Genomic DNA, 19803 nt, shown 5'->3' on the forward strand with positions numbered 1-19803 from the left:
CTGGGTTTGCACCCACCTGGATTTCAACCAAAGAGTTAAGAAGGAATAGTGCGGAGGTCGTTTTTTCCACAGGTTCGGCGGAAGATCTCATCCATACAGTTTGCTACAAGAAATGGGACAAACAAGTTTTACTCGATTTATGTTCACTCTATAATGCAACATGAACAGTGGATTCTGTAGAGCATGTTGATATTTCATTTTTCACGAGTCCTTGCATGATCACATTAAAGTGCTTTTGTTTTTTTGATCATCGGCAGAGCCATGTTTCTGACGATCCAAGTGCTGAATTGTGGGAGTTGTGGTTCTCTGGTAGAAGGGAGGGTCGTTTTGAAAAGAGAAATCAGCAGCAGGTGGCATTAATCAATTGACGGTTAGCATGGGAGGGTTTTCAGCAACTCAGCGCAGTTTAAAAATGAAGGGGCAGATTTATGAGCCCCTTGCGCCACTTTTGCGTCACTTTTCCCATGTTAAAAGTGACGCAAAAGTGGCGCAAGGGGCTCATAAATCTGCCCCTAGGGTGAACAACAACGTTGCCAATTCCTTTGAAAAGAATAGATGAAGAGGGCTTATTTACGGCAGGTACGTGTTACAGTGAGGTTTAAACGCGGAAGGCTTCTTGTAACTTTGCACCCTTGGAAAACAATGGGGGTTTTGTAAATCGGCGTACAGTACTAGCTGTTAATGTTTAAAAGCTGGGAAGGTAAAATGAGGACGAAAGAATTTGGAAGAGGGTTGATTGTTTAATAAAAGAAGTGTTTCAAGGGGAGGTTCAGGTAGCAGAAAGCTGCGTTTTTGAATTCAGAATGGAAAGGATTAATCTGTTTGGTGTCAGAGGCTGTGCAATGAAGGCTGGGGATCGGAGGGTTCAGCGCATGTATAGTTAGATCAGCAAGCAGGTAGTGATCAGCGAGGGGTTTAGTGATGGGTTTAGTTTTATCAAAATGAGTTTTGCATAAATGATTTTGCAACTGACATGTTTCAAAAAATAACTGTGCAATTAAGATGTGATTTTATTGTTTACTTGCAGTGACCCCTGACGAAGGGCTTGAGCAGCCCGAAATGCATTGGGTATTTTATTAAAGCTGCCGTTGGATGAATTTAATGCGTCATTACGTGTTATTGTAAAGAGGTCCGGATGGGCACATCAATGGCATTAGAAATTTGGAAAATTGGCATGATACTGCGCTTGTGGATTAAACGGGAGATAAAGAGAGAAATGAGCAAGCAAATGATTACACGTTTTAAAAAAATGATTAATTGGTCTAAACACAAATTGAGGATTCAAGGACTTGATCGCTGTGCCTTTGGTTAGGGCGCATGTCGCCCCAAATTGTTTTTCATACTATTTTAGGTGGAACACATACCATTGACAATGTACTATCGGGTTACTTTACCCTCAAACTTTCACCCCATAACTGTGTAAGCAACCTGCCCTCCATTCCACATAGGCCGACTCCACATCTGTGAGCCATGACAAACATTGGTAATATTGAAGACAAGGCAATCGCATTATTGCACTGTATGCCATTATTAGTCCTGGCATCCTTGGCGTGGTTTTACCGCTAACATTTTGACTCCAGGCCTCCTTGTTTTGCTTACTTCGGGCCTCATTTATGAAAAGTGACGCATCACTGCGTGAAAACAGTGATGCGTCACTTTTCACTGCACCCTCCCTGCGACTCCAATGATGCGTCATATTTACAGTATGACGCATCATGTCGCAAGGAGTCACAGATACGTCAGTATTTCTGACGTATCTGTAGGCGCAAAAGTGACGCATTGCTGGAGTGTGTCACAAAAGTGACGCAACTCCAGCAATGTATCCTTTCACATGGGGTAAGCCCCATGTGAAAGGGCCTGCGTCAGTCTTACGCCTGCTGTGAGGCAGGCGCAAGATATTGACGCATTTGCACCCTAGAAGTGGCGCAGTGAAATCTCGTAGATTTCACTGCGTCACTTCTACGATGCTTACTTACGTGGGAACGCCCACCCTGCATACATTATACCTGACGCAGGTATGATGTAGCGCAGGGGTTTACAAAGTGACGCATCTAGGTAGATGCGTCACTTTGTAAATATGGCGCATCATGGCGCATGTTTTACGCCACTGGTGCGTCACAAAAAGTGACGCACCGGTGGCGCAAAAGTGACGCAGGGGCTCATAAATGAGCCCCTTCATTTTTGCTGGCTTTAGGACTTTGCATACTTTACCAGTGCTAACCAGTGCAAAAGTGCTTGTGATCTCTCCTTCAAACATGGTAGAACTGACTTATACCCAATTGCCATATCTAATTCATTTGTAAGTTTCTAGTAAAAGTGGCACTAACTGTGCCCAGAACCAGTAAATTAAATGATACTAGTGGGTCTGCAGCACTTTTTGTGCCACCCACCTAAGTAGCACTTTACATATTTCTCAGGTCTGCCATTTCAGCCTGTGTGCAGTTTTTAAATTTCCATTTTCATATGGCAAATTAAACTTTTTGGGACACCTTCCTGCGCATAAACAATCATTCTCCTCAACACAGGCACCCTTGCAGCATAGTGCAAGGGTGCCTGCGTCGACGCATGGCAGCAAATTGTGCACCAGCACAGGGGAGAGCAAAGGGATCCGTCATATTGTTGTAGATATGAAGCAGCCCTGTGCTTCGGAATTAACGAAGCGCGGGGCAGCCAAATGGCTTGCGGCACCGCCCTGGGTTAATTCCTTGTAAATGAGCCCCAACATTTCCATCTGCAGTTCTGCATTCACAAATGTTCCTGAAGAAATGCATTGCACCTTTGTGTGCAATATTAATCCCTACACGCATATGCACACCAAGAATCACTGGGGAGCACAGCTCTAAATAGTACCTTGTTTTTTATTTATTTTTATTCAAAGACAGCAGAATGGAATTTGCAGTAATTGGCAATGCACAACTTTATTCAAGAGATACGTATATATCACATTTGGGATTTTCTTGAATACCCAGCCATCGTTATTTTCTTTTACATTGTGCAATGCTTTTTCAAGTGCTAATTGGTGTTAGCAGAGGCCCACAGTTTGTAGAAAAAGCACTACAACCCTTTACTAGATCTAAGCTTCCATATTAAAATAACAGTCATAAACTTGGAAATAAATGAAAAATTGAAGGTTAATGCATTTAAAAGGGCGTCAATCTGATCGATTTCACCAGGGACTATATATAGCTTTTAAAGTTTTAGAATTATCTTTTTATTCCTAGGCACACATGCTTTCTAACGTAAAGTTTTGCTTCAAACATAGCATTAGGGGAAACACAGATAAAAGCATGGGGAGTCAGGCTTCGCTTCTCTTCTGCAGATGCGCACCACAGCTGTCTTTCCGATAGGAAGGCCCAGGGGTAAGTGCAGGAAAAAGCCATACTGTTGAGCAGGTGGGATGCCGAATTGAAGTTATGTAAATAGAGAATCAAGTAAATCTTCAGAAATTCTTCCCCTGTTTGTAAATTGTTCATTTTCTGGATAAAGACACCATTCCACAGGGGTATCTTTTGAATTTTGATGGATGAGGCATGCTGTAATGCCTGTCTAAACAGATGTGATATAAATGGCTAGGTGAGATATGATCTGCGATAAATTACTCTTTGCATACAATATGTATCCATGATCCATGTCAGGGTTCATTTGAATAGTAGTCAGTTAGATTACTCAGATGATGAGAGTACAAGTTAGGCGGGCATCACAGTGGAGACAGAATTGTGCACTGGCAGGTAAAATTAGCAGATCCATCACAAAGTAATGAATGCATACAGATCAGGAAAATTTTGCAGAAATTGAAAAAAAACTGTAATAAGCACAAGTACTTCAATATATTCATGGTCCATTCACTTAGTTAGATGAACAACATAATTAAGAGATGTGTGCACTACAATTAAAATCAAAATATATTTGGTTTCTAATTCTATTTGTATACACGATAAAAAGGACAAACTATATTTTCATGGAGTATGTTTTGCATTCAGAGCAAGCAACATGTAGGGCCAGATTTTAAATTGTTTGCACTGGACATATGTCCCTAGTAAACTGGTGCTACCTGTACCCATATGCTGCAGTTCAAACAGTAATAAAGTGAAAACACAGCACAAGAAAAATTCCACACTATTATAGAGAAACAGAATAAAATGTATTAGATTATTTGAGACCAAATGGCAAACATCCAATCAGTGGATCCGGAGATATGACATTTTAAAGATTTAAGTTAAATATAGCACTTAAATGCACAAAGAACCACTAACGGTCATCTGGTCATGCACGACCAGGTGAAAGTCACAAGTTCATTAAGGCTGCAATGAAGTGCATGCTGGATACACAGACTAGGTTAGTTCCACTGAAAGAGTTATCATCAAAAGGCCTGCATGAAGAGTTCAGATAGCAGTGGAGGGGGTGGCATAGAGCAGAGAGACCCTCGTAGATAGTTCAGCACTGTAGCGCGAAGAGCAGTCTGGGTGTTGCGGACAGTCATCGCTGGAGCATGAAGGTCCTGTTTTGAGCGATAGACAGTAGTTGCTGGAGATTTGCATTGACGGTCAGATCTCATGTTGCCGGGAGTCCCTGGGAGTCGCTGGGGTGAGTCGGACTTTCCAGAGCTTCACATTGGCAGGCAGTGCAGGCACAAGATCTTAGCACGGACAAGCCTATTTGCAGTCCCATAGAGCCCAAAACCTCAGGATTTCTCCTTTTGTTGAAGGGAGAGCTCAACTAAAGCCACACCAAGGGTCCAGGTCCTGAGGTAAACCATTTGAGGCTCAGGAACTTACTCCAGCAGAGGCCAGCAGGGCTCAGACAGGTCTACTTGTAGGCCCAGGCAGCAGATCAGCTGCGCTGTTGCAGAGAGGCTTCTGGAGTTTGTTTTGTCCCTGTAACTCAGAACAGGTCAGTCAGCTGACACTTGAAGTCACATCCGCCTGGGGAAAAAAGGGTACATGTCCAATCTTCTCAGCAAGTAGGGAAGGAGGTAGCAGGGCACCAGAGTAACAGGGCAGCAGGGAAGCTGTCTTAGTGGCTGCAAAGCAGCAATGCAGTCCTTCTTGTGTATTATCCACAGGGCATGAGATGTACTGAAATGTTGAGTTTAAGGGTCCAATATTTATACTTGGTGCCAGCTTTGAAGTAGGAGAAGATTCTGGAGCTTTCGTACCAGAGATATTTGAAATTTCCTGCTTCTGTGCCCTGGCCCCAGCTTGTCTGGGGACACAAACAGGTGTCAAAATCTTTGTGAGTGTGCTCAAGCAGAGGAATTGTGATGTACACGTGCGATAGGTAAGAGCTCTGCCCCCTATCAAGTCAGAGATTACCCCTCCTGCCAACACCTATTTCCCTTTGTCTCACTGTCTAGGAGCAATAAACAAAGACCAACTGCCAGCTACACCCAGTCGTAGGACCCAGAATACAGGCGGAAGGCACCAAATGCTTTGAACAAGAAAATGCCAACTTTCTAAAAGTGCCATTTTCAGAATTGCAACAAAATCTGACTTTACAGTGAAATACAGTTTTATGTTACAATTCCTTAGACCCCAAACTCGAAATTCATATCTGCTCCTAATTGAAAGATACTACTTATTGGATGTAATGAAAACAAATGTAGTTGTTTTTCACTAGGGCAACATATAAATCGTAAAAATACATATCTAACTTACAAACTGCACCCCGCATTAAAGGCTGTTTAGAACTAATCTAGGGGTGGCTTATATGTATTAAAAATGAAGGTTTGGCTTGGCAAAAGATTCTATTGACCAGGTCAAAATGGCAGTTTAAAACTAGACACACAGGCAGCAATGGCAGGCCTGAGCCATGTTTAAAGGGCTACTTAAGTGGATGGCACAACCAGAACTGCAGGCCCACTAGTAACATTTAATTTACAGGCCCTGGGTACAGGTAGCACCAGTTTACTAGGAACTTACAAAGAGCAATTTGCCAATTGGGTATAAGCCAATTTTACCATGTTTAGAAGAGAGAGCACAAGCATTTTAGCTCAGGGAAAGTGTGCAAAGTTCTAAAAGCCAACAAAAACGGGTCAGAAAACAGGAACATAAAGCCAAACGTGTGGTGATGACCCTGCAAAAAGGCCAAGTCCAACACCAGTTACTAGCTTATTACTGGTTAGAGATCGGACTAACAATTTCAGATTTGCACTAATTTGACACAGTTCTCGTTTAGGATTCCATAGCAAGTGAAATTATTCTTATTCTTATTATGATTATTATTATTATTATTACTATTATGATTACTATTAATATTAGTTTTGTTATTATTATTCATAATAATACCCAGCTGAACTTGTATCCAGTTTGAGAAATATAACAGTTTTAATATACTCATAAATTTAATGAATTTCTTGCACAATAACTTGTGAGCTACCTGATAGCAGGGTTTTCGAAAATCTACACAACAACACTGGGTTTGGAGTTCTCCTGTCTCTGAGTACATCCAAACTAAAGTGAAAAACATCAGTGTATTACCTGCTCCGAATGTGTGTCTTGTGTCTCTAGAATCAGCTGTCCAATAGAAAGTAGCAACTTAGCAAAAACAGCCTCTGCTCCTTTCACTAAGTTGAGTTTTTCTGTAAATGCGAGTAATGCCTGATGCTGTTTGTAAATAAAAGGGGAAATTGCTGTTCCAAGAATTCACAGAAATAGCAAGATCTATCATTTGTCTCTCCTTGAACATATTAGCACATTTGATCTAATTGGAAAGCGCATCCAGGATAGGTTCTCTGTTTGCTCTTTTCTCAATTTTTTTTACGTTACTCCATGACATTCCTTTCTTTAAATTTGCGTCATATTCACCTAATTTTTGCAAGATAAATTCTCAGGCTCCTTATATAGTCATTTTCTTTCCAACCGGTTTTTATTATTCTTACATTTTTTATCTTTTCCATTCCAGTGTACACAATTTTAAACTTTACATAAATATGTATATGCACTCGCACTTGTTCTGCACATTTGCAAATAAGGATCTAAGGACTTAAGAATATATATTCTTATTCCAGATAACTTTTTGGGTGAGTTGTTGGTAGGGTATGAAATAATGAGAAGCTGGTTATTGAATATCATATAGACTTTGGCATGTTGTGGGTCTGTTGCCTTATCTGTTTAGCATCTGTGGATGTGGGAGCTTTTCCTGGGTCATTGTTCTACATACAGGCACCGGTGGAAATCAGGTCGTTTGGATGAAGGCTTGATTTGACATTTAAACATGTGTCACTTGTTTTTTCATATGCTGCTGCATGTTTAAGTTAGATTGATCCTTTAATATTTGCCCCTTTTAGAGATATCACTGGCATGAGGTTTGTGTCATGTTTCGGGTGGTGTTTCATTGACTTAGTAAGGTGTAGGATTAGACTGGTCTACAGGGCAATAAGGCATTTTCAGAAGAACTGGTCTACCAATTCAGTGTGTGGAGTAGTCTCTTGGCTGTTTGTGGGTCTGTTTTATGGTTAGGTGAGCGAGTCTTTTCTGTTTTCCCTGATATTACCATAAACATTACCTGTGGCAAGCACAAATGCATGCTGTCTCCCATATCTCCCAAAAATCCTATACACTGAGGGCCTGATTCACAAAGGTAAACTTACACGTGTGTTTAAGTTTATTCCTTTTTTGGTATTCACAAAACTGCTCTTTAATAGTAAATTTAAGACTGTGGAGACTCTAAAGTCGGGGCACAGATAATTCCGCACATAAATAGATAGGGCTTGTAAGTTTATCGTTGGGAATCAGGCCCAGTGTCTTTAAAAGTTCAAAAGTGCCCTGATTTGCATCATATAGACCACTTTTTTAGCTATCTGATTTGTTAATGGAGGCCCCTTTTATTTTGGTGCCCAGACCAATATTCTATCCTGGTTCAACCTGATGGGATGTCATGTTCTTAAATGCATTTAGTACTTGGTCCTACTAGCTAGTTATTAGAGTACTTCTAAGGCATCTTTTTCTTCCAAGTGTAATTTAATGGTTTTCTTAGAGGCCAGTGATTGACCTGTGTTCGTCAGGGTCTGAGTGGTGAAGCTAATGTTGACCACCAAGCCACAGCTATAGCCCTCTTTGCAAGCAACAAAGCCCCTTTGAGTTTGAAAGGTATTAAAAAGCCTAATGACCATTACCTGTTGAGTTTAGGTTGGTGCACTCTAATGTTACTTCAGCAATGTAATTTTGTTGATTTCCATCCAATATTTCTAGATGATGGTATAGCCCCACACCATGTGCCAGAAGCCTGTTTTGCGACCCCATTGGGAATTGTAAACAGTGTCTGAGACACTGTTGTACTTTCACTATTGTGAGTCACAAATTGCGAGTCGCAATTTGACGCAGTTTGCAACTCGCAAATGTGAATGTTCGTACACCTGGCCCTTTATGTTTCTTCTTCGCCCTGCTTAAAAGCAGAGGGACGACGTTCCTCTGCCATAGCGGAGGATCTGCCACTGGGCTGAGGCTAGTTGTGGTAAGTGTTAGACCTGGCACCATTGGCGTGGGTCTCCCTTCCGTTTTTTTGCTGTTGTCTCATGTGTTTTTGCTGGTTATAGATGCTTTGGGCACTGTGCCACTACTGTTCTGCGCCACAGTGCAAGTACTCCCAATGGTAAATTGATGTATGGATTAGTGACTCCATGATTGGCTTGATTGGTTTACTTCTCAGACCCTTGTACAGTGCACTGCGTATGCCCAGGGCTTGTAGCCAATGCTGCTGGTTGGCTTGCAGCACTGATTGTGCCACCCACCGGAGCAGCTTGTAAAGTGTGTCTCAGGTCTGCCATTGCAGAGCCTGTGTGCAGTCTGGTACTGCCATGATGACTGGGCAAGTGCACCCACTTGCCAGTCCCTAAACCTTCCCTTTTATACATATTAGTCACCCCTATGGTAGGCCCAAGGACAGGGTGCATTGTAGGTAAAAGGTGGGACATGCCCAGGTGTGTGTGGCATGTCCTAATAGTGAATAACAGCCATTTTCGTTTTTCACTGTTGCAAGGCTACCTGTTCTCCATAGGCCAGTATGGGCAGTTTGATTATTACATTTTATAATCCTAACTGACTCAGGGAACATGATAGAAATTCGAGTTTAGTATGCCTAAACTCAGAATGATAAAATACATCTTTTAGTGAAGTTGGTTTAAACATTTTGTTTTTGAAAATGCCACTTTTAGAAAGTATAGAACACAAAACAATGAACTCCGTACTACCGTACACTCCTACTACTCATGGAGTAACGAACAGTCAACTCTTTCATCTGTCCGAATGGAATTTTTACTAGGCCATTCCTGTTTCTTATTAAATAAAAAATTGATCAAAACAATTTTTAGGGACTGAAAAAGAAACACAGACTTATCAAATTCACACATGAACTTACACGTGTATACAATTCACATTAACATACACTTAAAGACAAAAATGGACTTAGACACTGTGAAAAAATTATTAGCAACAGCTTACAACATGACAAAATCAGCAAATGAATTTATACATTAATCTGATGCAAAACACATTTTAGAAAAATGTACATCACATACAAAATTTAGTAATAAACATGAAAATATCCAATGTTATAGTTATAGTTATAGTTGGCCACATGGGTGTATTGTCTAAGGATAGGGTGTTGTTAATGCCAGACATCACCTAGACCCATAGCCAATAGGAAGTACCCCACTGACCCCACCCTTCTCCACGATGCTGCCACCCAAAACATCCAACTCTACTGGGACAACATTATTCATATTTCCACCTAGTATCAATCGCCCTTCTAAAAACTCTAGGAGTAACGGCCACAGCATATCCAATGTGGGATCCTGCAGCCTAGGTGGGACATACACCCCTCCCACTGGCCGCTTACACCCACAAACCTACAGGTATGCCCATTTTTTCCCTGGAATAAAAGAGAGCATCCTTTCAAATTTTTCCTGGCTTAGATAAGTCATGGCCACTTCCCTTGGCAACCTATCCACTCTGCAATGACCACTTTTCCTTCTCTCTTTCTGAGCACTCAACTTTCTGTCCATGATACTTCCATAATAATTCCCCTTTCCCCAACTTTGACCCACCTCCCCTACCCTGCTAAATAGGTTGTGCATTCCCCAACTTCCCAACCTGCAGAGCACCTGTCCAAATAACATAGAATAACTACAATGGGGGTGTCTTGGCTCTGTCAAGATAACCAGCAGAAAGTGTCACTTATTTCAAACCCCTATTAAAACAATCACTGTCTACAGTACCCAATTGTCCCAGAATGATTATGTCCAAGGTGGTAAATCGGGCACTCCACTTAGAGTTCCATCTTATTATATCTGTCGAGTCATTTCCGTCAGGGCCATTGCACTTGCTCAGTGACAGTTCCCGGCCCCACTCACTCTTGCCTTCAGGACGACTCAGTTGGTCAAATGATTCCACCCCACCATCAACCTGCTGTAATTCTATGGACTTCGTCACCATCTGCTTCTCCTGTTTCTCTCCTGCCTCATTGCTTCGATCTGGTCCTCTGTGGCTACGTCCCGGTCCCTTGCCTCTATTTTGGCCAACTGTGCACTATCCCTCCAGCCCCTCCCAGGCTTTTTCCGGGAATGCAAAGTGCCAAGTTTTACCCTCTGCATTTATGCGAAGCTTTGCTGGAACGAACATCATGTATTTGATTTCTCGCTCCCTCTTCACTGCCTCGAAGCTCCTCTGCTGGTGCTGCACTTGTAATGTAAAGTTGAGGAAGAAGTGGACCAGGGTATATTCATATTGTACGTCTCCTTTTGCTCTTGCTGCTTGCAGGATCACATCCCGGTTGTGGTAGTTGAAGATTTTTGCGATGATAGTGGGAGGAAGAGCATCTGTCTTGGGCGGGGGCACCGGGACCCTGTGTACCCTCTCGACCAAAGAATTTCTTGACAGTCTTTTGTTTTGAGCCGTAGTGAGTTCAGTATGAGGTCCTCCAAGAAGAGGTCTGCACTGGGACCCTCCGCCCACTCCGGGACCCTCACCACCCTGATATTATTCCTTTTTGCCATTCCTTCTTGGTCTTCAAGCTTTGATGCGATGGACGTGGCCTGTTGAGTTAAGGTTAGCACTTGCGCTTCCAGACGTTTCGTCGTGGACTACAGCTGTTGTGACTTTGTCACTCAGCTTTTGAAGATCTGCCCTGATCAAGCTGACCTCAATAGTCACGGTATCTATTTTTACGTTCTACAGTGCATTTTCACATCTTTTATCGCTTCCATGATCGCTCCTAGGGAGGGCGCCGCCGCTGCTTCTCCCTCCACTACAAAGGAGGGATTCAGGACCATGTAGTTACCATTTTGTTGGTCTGGGGCACTCCGATTCCTTTAGGCTTCATCATTGTTACACAGTCTGCCCACTTGGGCACATTGGGTTTGCCTCTTCTAGCTAGTTTGGAGGGGAGGGGGAAAAGGAGGTGTCCCATGCCTTTCCTGCCTCTCAGGAGATTTCAACCTCAAGGGTATCCCACTGACCCCAGGGGCTGCTGCTGTGTGCCTGGGCCTGCTCGATCACTCATTGGGGGGGGCTCTACTGCCTTCTTCCCACCCCTCGACTACAATCCAGGCTGCAGGCTGGTCCCTACCTCCAACCAGGCCTAGTGCTCAGCCACTCATCAGACCTGACTCCACCTTTCCCTCTCCGGGGATCCTCCAGAGATTTCTCAAAGTGTGGTTCTGCAGTAGGATGTAGATCCGACCTTGCCTTCTCCTCCGCTTCAGGATTCCGTGGTCTGCCCTCTGCCACGCTGATCAGTTTAGTGACTCTTAGGGCCCCCGTGTTTCTCAGGCCCACGTCCAGCTGGGCCTGCTTAGTCACTTCCTGGGGGGTCCAGTGCATTCTTCCTGCCACTTGACAATAATCCACGCGACAGGTAGGCCCCCACTCCCAGCCAGGCCCAGTGCTCAGCTGCTAGCCGGGCCTGACTCCAACTATCCATATCCGGGGCACCTTAGAAACTTCTCCCTACGTGGGTCTGCAAAAGATGTAGGCCCGGGTCCCACCGACCCCGCTTTCTCCTCTACTTCAGGACAGCTGGGTCTGCCCTCCGCCCACGCCGACCTGTTCAGTGCCTAAGTGTTATCAGGCCCCAATCTAGCTCTTACTCAGGGGTTCGCACTGAGGTAGAGCGATGCCTAGACCCCACCCCAGGTGGTATGATAGGTCCGTCCTGCTCCTCCGCTTTTCTGCTTGGCTTTCACAGGCCTACCACGTTCAGCATACCTGTGCTGCCGGGCCTCGACTTATTCCTTCTGTGCCTCACTTTTCTTGCTTTGGGCAGTTCTTCAGGTCTGTCACCCTCTGCCTCACCTGCCATAGTAACCACGGGTCTCCTAGACCCCAGGCACTACCGATCCGCCTTGGGTGTCTTCTCTTTCACCGGGTCTGCATCAGCTTGGACCGCCCCACAGTGGGTCAGCCTCCTTGTTTTGCCCTCATTCACCACTGTCCTGGACCCTCAATTACCGATGGGTGACCGACCTGGCATCAGTCATCCAGTCGTTTACTGCTGCGTTGTTGGACTTCAGCTCACCGCCATTACGTCATTCTTCCTCGCCATGGCCTAGGCTGCTTCCCTCGTCGTGTGGGGCGCGATATATAATCTTGGGGTCTGGGAGGCAAAGTATCATGCCTTTCTGTCTTGGATGCCCACTCGGTATCAGATGGGATTTATTCTGGGGCTAACTAACTAACTGCGCGGAGCTCAATTAGTGTGCAGCCATCTTTGTTCATGGCCATGCCACACCCCCCTGCCTTGTTGACTTTTATACTCATCTCACTTCAAGTGGCTCAAATAAGACACATACATGGAGAGTTGACATAAGACAGATTACTACTTTACTGCTTCTGCATGCCTAACTAAACCGCAATGTAGATTTTCCTTCCTTCTCTGAGATGCAATTGCTACAAGGATGAAGACACACAGGTGAAGGTAAGATGATCCTTTAATGAAGCCCCAGCCATAGAACAGACCGCAAAGATTCATGGTCAACCAGGGGCTGTCCCCAGGCGCTGTCCCCTAATTCGATTGGAGTTCCACAAGGCTCAATATTATCTCAATCACTAATCAACCTATATGTCGAACCCCTTACAGAAATTCTCCAGCATGCCAAAATCTTCTATCACATGTATGCACATGACACTCAGATCTACATCAAGCTCTCTTTGCTGGAGGAGATCAAGACAACGAATAATGCCTTAAAGGGGTCATTACATTGGTAAACTAGCAATCATCTGAAACTAAATATGCAAAAAACGGAATTCCTATTAATATCCCCCTAAAAAGCTCCTCAGATGTGAAGAAATGGACCAAAATGATCACAGCGCTATCTCGCACCCCTGTACTAGTTGATTTGACCAAATCGATAGGAATCACGCTCGATAAGAACCTAGACGTGAAAACCCTCATCAAATCAATGGCGAAAAGTGCCCGTTTTCACCTGAACTACCTTAGAACATTTAAATCAATCATTACTACGTCAGACCTCAAATTGGCAGTTCAGTCCTTAGTCATCTCAAGGATTAAATACGGCTGTACGACATTAACAGGACTACCTAAGATCTCCACAGCACCACTAAAAGTCTGTCTCAATACGGCCGCAAGACTCATTACAGGTTCCAGAAAATACGACCACATTTCCCCACACTTGAAAGCGTCAAACTGGCTACCATATGAAGCCAGAATTCAACTTAAACTGGCATGTATTACCCACAAAGTGCTCCACTACAAAACACCAATGTACCTAGCCCGGAAAATTTAGTTATCTGGTGGAGGCAGATGATTTCGGAGTGCCAGAGACCCGATGCTGAAACCTCCCATCTTACAGAAGATGAAAACGTATGACAGAGCATTTTCCGGCACTGCCCCTAGAATCTGGAACTCGCTCCCTCCAAATATAAGAAGAATTACAAACACGTCAACCTTCAAGAGGGAAGCGAAGAACTTCGTAATGAGCAAATTCCTACCATAAACAACTACTGATCATCATCTGGATCATGGTCAGTTGCTAGGTGTTGCCTAGTCCTTCTCAGGAATGGATGCATCCTACTCAAGAAGGATCACAGAGGCACCATTACAGTCCTCACCACTTATCAAGGAGTTAGTGCCAATTAGATCTGGTAGAGGAGTTTGCCTCAACAGGACAATAATGTATTTAAGGGTAAACTTTCTAGATCGCTACAAATGCACTTAGGCTGTACATTACTACAATTAATTGCTCCTACTGTTGTTATTGTCGTACCCAGGTATGAAAGGCATGAATTGGAATTGTGTGTTTGTTACTACTTCTATATCTTCTGTATTGTAAACAATTTACGTCATGTACCTGTAAAGCGTTCTGATACCCATGGGCTATGTTTGTGCTATATAAAACTCGGAATAAAATAAAATTAAAATAAGAGACTCTGGGGCCAACTGTCAATGATTAAACTCTGACATCTACCTCTGTCATAGTGATTTCATGGGGCTCCAAGAGCCTAGGCAGACCAAAGAGAGAAATAGTAGCAACACTATGTCACACATTTCCATTTTACAAGCAACACTTTTGAAAATGACAAAAGTCAAAATACAAATCTAGAAATAGTAACTTTCCGCAATGTAGTTAAAAGAAAATACTGATAAAGGTCTAAATAATAAACATGAAAATCACTAGCTTTAACAGGGAAACAAAGCTATTTTACAAAATCTTTTAGGTGCTTATTTCTTAGTGCGGTGGGTCATCCTCGGTCCACCATGGGAGCACAATTGTTTAGGAACAATTATATCATGAAGTTCTTTCCCACAGAACTTTCATTTTTTAAGGTTCCACTCGGTGTAGAAAAAAGAGTGACACTCTCCGGGCACAGGAAACATCCTTTACACCGTATTCATTACCACTATGTACCTTTACATCGCAGTCAGTACTCTAATATTACCATGTGTTCCTTTAACATGCAATTAGTTACAACAACTGGCTATACAGGATGCGTTGTTGGACTGGTGTTGGATTTTAAGTCCAACACTTTCTCTACTGATACAATGACTGGAGTTGGAACAGTAATTTTCACTATTCCAAAGTCCAGCGACTGCCCTAAGGCAAGTCGTTGTAACAACTTGCATGGTAAAGGAATGTGTGGCAATGTCTCAGTCAGGGTGCTGACTGTGGTGTAAAGGCATGCATGGGAAATGCATGCAGGTTTCTGTCATAGAACCCTTTGGGCGCTGTATTATTAGGATACACTCTGCCCAAGTTCCAAATGCGCCCACAACTGGTTCTGACAACATATTTGAATAATTTGACAACAGCCCTTGGTTGAGTAAACTTGGACCACTCTCTTGTTCCTACTGGAGCACACATCATGACCCAATAAACAAACTGCCCTTTCTCTACTTTCACATATTGCCTCTTATCAGAATTCTTCTTTCTCAGAATGGCAGTTTTGCCTTGTTCAATCATCAGATACCGAGATCTCAACTCATCCCTTTATTTAATTTATCCAACCGAGAAGCAGTTTTAAATGTGGATTGGAAGAGTTTAAAGAGAGTTTTCCCTGTTTTGGAATGTGGAGCAATAATAAATGTCACTAATCTTCCAATTCAAGCTATTAATCGTTGCTAAATGTATTCCCTCTTTTGATGTTATATTAAAACTTTCTACTTCCATGAATGTGGTGATAAAGACAACACCTCTTGTGAATGATGCTACAGGACCCAGTAAAAAATCCGAAAGTGTGTATTTAGAGATATCCCTCTTGTTGAAAGACTCTCTCAGGAACTTTATCACAGAACTTGATGAAACATCATGAACACTCTTAACTTCAGGCCACTGGGAAAACATACTTATAACCACAATGAGATATGGAGTAATACTTTCACCTCTCGGGGAACCTACTATGTCTATTGCTATTTCTTCCCATGGAGCATTAGGCAACTGTCTACAGACCATAGGTGGTACACAAAGACTGTGATTTTTATCGCTTGCAACATATTCACTACAGTTTCTAATGCTTCTTTTTGCTTCCAAATCAAAACTTGGCCACCAAACATCTGTGTGAATGCATTCTTTAGTTTTTATAATACCTAAATGACCTTGATGTGCATGTTAATTACTCTTTCTCTTAGACCTTTTGGAACTATCTGTCTAGTACTACTAAAAAAAGACCAACATTATCTGATAACTTTTCTTTAATGTCAAAAAAATATATTACAAAGGAGTTAATTACTTTTTTTCATGGTCAACCCTCTTTTAAATATTTTATATGCATTTTCTCAACCCCATCTTGTCCTACACATGCCTTCCATTTCATTTCTCCAATAGCCCTTTTCAGTGATGGCACACACACTCTCAAAATACCTTATCTTCTTGTTTCTCCTCTAGCACATTCTCCTTTGCGAATAGTCAACACAACCAATCAGCCATGCAGTTGCTGGTTCCTGGTATTTACTCAACAATAAATGTATGTTTTTGGAGCTCCACCGCCCAACCTTCTTTTGTGAGATGAACGATGGAATGAAACAGGCAGTGGCGGCCGGCACAGGTAAGTCTGGTGGCCACGGCGGGATGGGGGCACGCAAGATAAGTGGTGTCTTTTTTGTTAAATTTAACTTCGTGTGCCGACTTCCCGACCCCCAACCTGCCTCGCCCCAACGCTCTTACCTGTGCCGGCCGTGACTGGACAGAGGTAAAAACAGTAGAAACAATATGCCTCAACATTCTTTAGTATGCCTAGATCTTGGGTGACATTGCATTGCTTAGTCTTGAGCTAAAGCTAGGACCTCAAGCCTGACTCCATATTCAAATTGTAGTCAGAATAATCTAGAGTTGGTAGCATAATCAAAACAAATCTTTCACTTTGGGAAATTCACTCACCACATACTTGCATGAGCTTATTCATCTACAAGCAAATGGGCAATTCTACTTTGGGCTTCATCTTCACAACGACAGCAATATTCAAAGAGCTCTGCAATTAAAATGACTGGTGTGGCTGGGAAAACCTAAAAATGTTTAAGTCTGTTTTTTTAACTAGTGTAACTATTAAGAGTTAAACTTTCATCTGTTTCAAACAATCCAAGATCAATTGCCTTCATTTTCTGCAAGACCCCAATCTTTTGAACCTCATAAAGCCAAACATTAGTGGCATGCTAAGTGATTTTCACATGCTAATGTCTTCTTGATGCACAAGATTGCTGCATGCCACTTCATCATTACTGCAAGGCTCAGGAATATACAAGAGGCCGCCATCTTCCTTGAAACTCACAGTCAGACCAATCAGCACACATAGATTCCATCAACACATGGTTGCAAACTGATAGTCAGGTCACACAGTAAAAAATACATTCCAGTCTCTTTGTCAGCCCTCATTGAAGTACATCTTCACACACTTTTTTGGAAACTTGATTGTACTTCATGAAAGGCATTGCCCTAGATCAGAAAATGTTAGAACTCGCTAGGATGAGCATGCTCTGGCTAGTTTCAACCAGTTCCAGTCTCTTACTCTATCTGTCTCTCCAGCTCTGTCTCTCTCTCTCACACACACACACACACATGCACACACCCCTCACCACCAAAGCTCTCAATCATGACTCATTATAAACAGTGTTTACAATGAACCATGAGTGATAGTTCTGGACTTGAATCTAAAGACAGTGCGATTTTCTCACAGTGCCTGTTAGTGGATAATAAAATTAAAACTAAAATGTTTACTTACCAACTGGCTTGCCCCTTATGGTCCTCAGTGTGCTTTCATTCCATGGACCACTGTGGTTTCAGAACAAACTCCCCTCTAACAAAGCCAGGATTGGCTAGAGAAAAGGATAGCTTGTGTTGGCGAGGTTTAAAGTGTGAATGTCAGGCTGGCGGCCGCAAGACAGATAGCCAAAGTGACACGAACACTTTAAATAGGAGAGGGCACCACTCCTCCCTGCTTCCAATCAGCAACAATGGCCCCACTGCTCCCAGCCAATGGGGAACGCTCAGCTCAGGCTGGGAGCAGTGAAAAATAAAATGGTAATGAATTCATTTTATTAACATTTTAATTGTCACCTTTGCTGTGATTTCAGTAGTGGGGAGATGCTCTTCCACCCTAATGGAGGACCTCTTCTCTGCAACATGGGTATAAACAAAGAACACATGAGAAAATGGTGCATAAATGTAAAAGGATGAGTGAGCACATGCATTTCAAAACTGTAGAAATAGGGTGGAAAGGCACACTCAATTAAGGATGAAACTGTTCGAGAAGGATGATTAGCAATTCAGGCTAAACAGTGAATATCAATATGTCTAGGCTTGAGTCAGGTATGTTTGTATGTGAATTATGATCTGTGTTGGCTGTGTTTTTATACACGCAGCAGTGTGGATACTTAATTCTTTGTTGGTGTACTGAATCTAGGAAACATGACTGCTGCCCTATCTATTCCAGCTTCTGCAATGTGCTAAAATAATATTTGCTGCACAGTTGTAAATTGAAAGAAGTGGCAGCCTGACTCCTTCCCAAAAATCCTTGTGTATTTTCTTATTTCATAAAATTATATACCATATCATCTTAATATATTTGAACTCTTTGCTGTGGCAAATACCCACATGCCTATTTTGAACTGCTCATATACAGAGTTTTATATAATTGCAACATAATGCATGATGACCATTCGTTATGAGTGGCATTTTAAGCATCAGAATGAATCACTTCCTACCCATTTGTACACAAAAACAGAGTGTTTTTGTAGGACAGGAAAGATACGTTTAGCAAATAATGGAATAAACCAAGTTACTGGCATGATTTTAAATGATGGGCTAAAGTATGCGTGACTCGATTTTCCAGTGTAGATATATTTAGAAAGAAAAATGGAGCCGTGTGGACAAAATGTTTTCATGTATACAAATGCAAATAAGCAAACGGTAGCTGTTGATACCTAATTGGTATCAGGCCATGCTCCTCCACCACTGAGTCCAAGACATCTTTCTCCCCCCCAGGAGGAAGATTATGGAGTGTTCCCCCTCAATCTGCTCACCAGAGGCCGGATCGCTGCTGCATCAACCCTCGGCACCTGGATTTTCTCTCGCATTGCACCTAGGCGGCATTTTTTTCCGACGCATCACCCACAGACCAGAACCGTCTTGGATTTTGATGCATCGCTTCCACTTACAGTCCGGATTCAATGCAACACTTCTCCTGCATGCAGGTGAACTGACGCATCACCTCCCGAAGGACTCAGAAACCAACGCATTGCTGTGTTTTCCAGCGCTTCCCTTCTCTGCGGCTGTTTTGACTTGTGAATTGTGGTGCATCTGAAGATACTTTGTGTAAAATCACTGCATCCATAGTTTCCTATGAACAGAATTGCTAAAACCTTTAAAAAGTCATATTTCGTGTAGTGTATGTTGGATTTTTGTTGTTGCGGTCTTGTTTGGTTTAGATACAGATACTTAATTTTTCTAAACTGGTTTGGTGTCCCTTTGTGGTCTTTTCACTGTGTTACTGTATGTGTTTTGTAAAAATGCTTTACAAATTGCCTCTGAGATAGGCCTGACTGCTCATTCCAAGCTACCAAGGGAGTGAGCAGGGGTTATCTTGGTTGTGCAATCCCCTCATCTTGATTAGAAGGAAGGGTCCCTACTTGGACAGCGTACAAATCTAGAGACCCTCCCTTTCTAACATCACCAGTAAAGGGGCGTGTTGTAGGTGTCACTTCTAAATATCAAATTGGTGTCATATGTATAGAAGTATAGATGTTTTGCGACAAAAATCTGGTTACAAAACAATGGAAATTTACTCACCCAAGATGGGGTGGTAATCCATTCCCTCAAGGGAAGGGGTCTTTTTAGGAGTAGGCCCTATCCCTCAAAACAAT

At 42.7% G+C, this 19803-nt stretch overlaps 1 long non-coding RNA gene across 1 annotated transcript; it reads left to right on the forward strand.

The window, feature by feature from the left end:
- The first annotated feature begins 478 nt into the window (after positions 1-478).
- LOC146786020 (uncharacterized) lies at positions 479-19396 on the forward strand. The gene is made up of 3 exons (XR_014970539.1): positions 479-579; positions 16334-16493; positions 18926-19396. It is a non-coding gene; the product is annotated as an uncharacterized LOC146786020 (long non-coding RNA).
- The last annotated feature ends 407 nt before the right edge of the window (positions 19397-19803 follow it).

Source organism: Triturus cristatus, chromosome 11, assembly GCF_964204655.1.
Source record: "Triturus cristatus chromosome 11, aTriCri1.1, whole genome shotgun sequence".
In the NCBI taxonomy this organism is placed as follows: domain Eukaryota; kingdom Metazoa; phylum Chordata; class Amphibia; order Caudata; family Salamandridae; genus Triturus; species Triturus cristatus.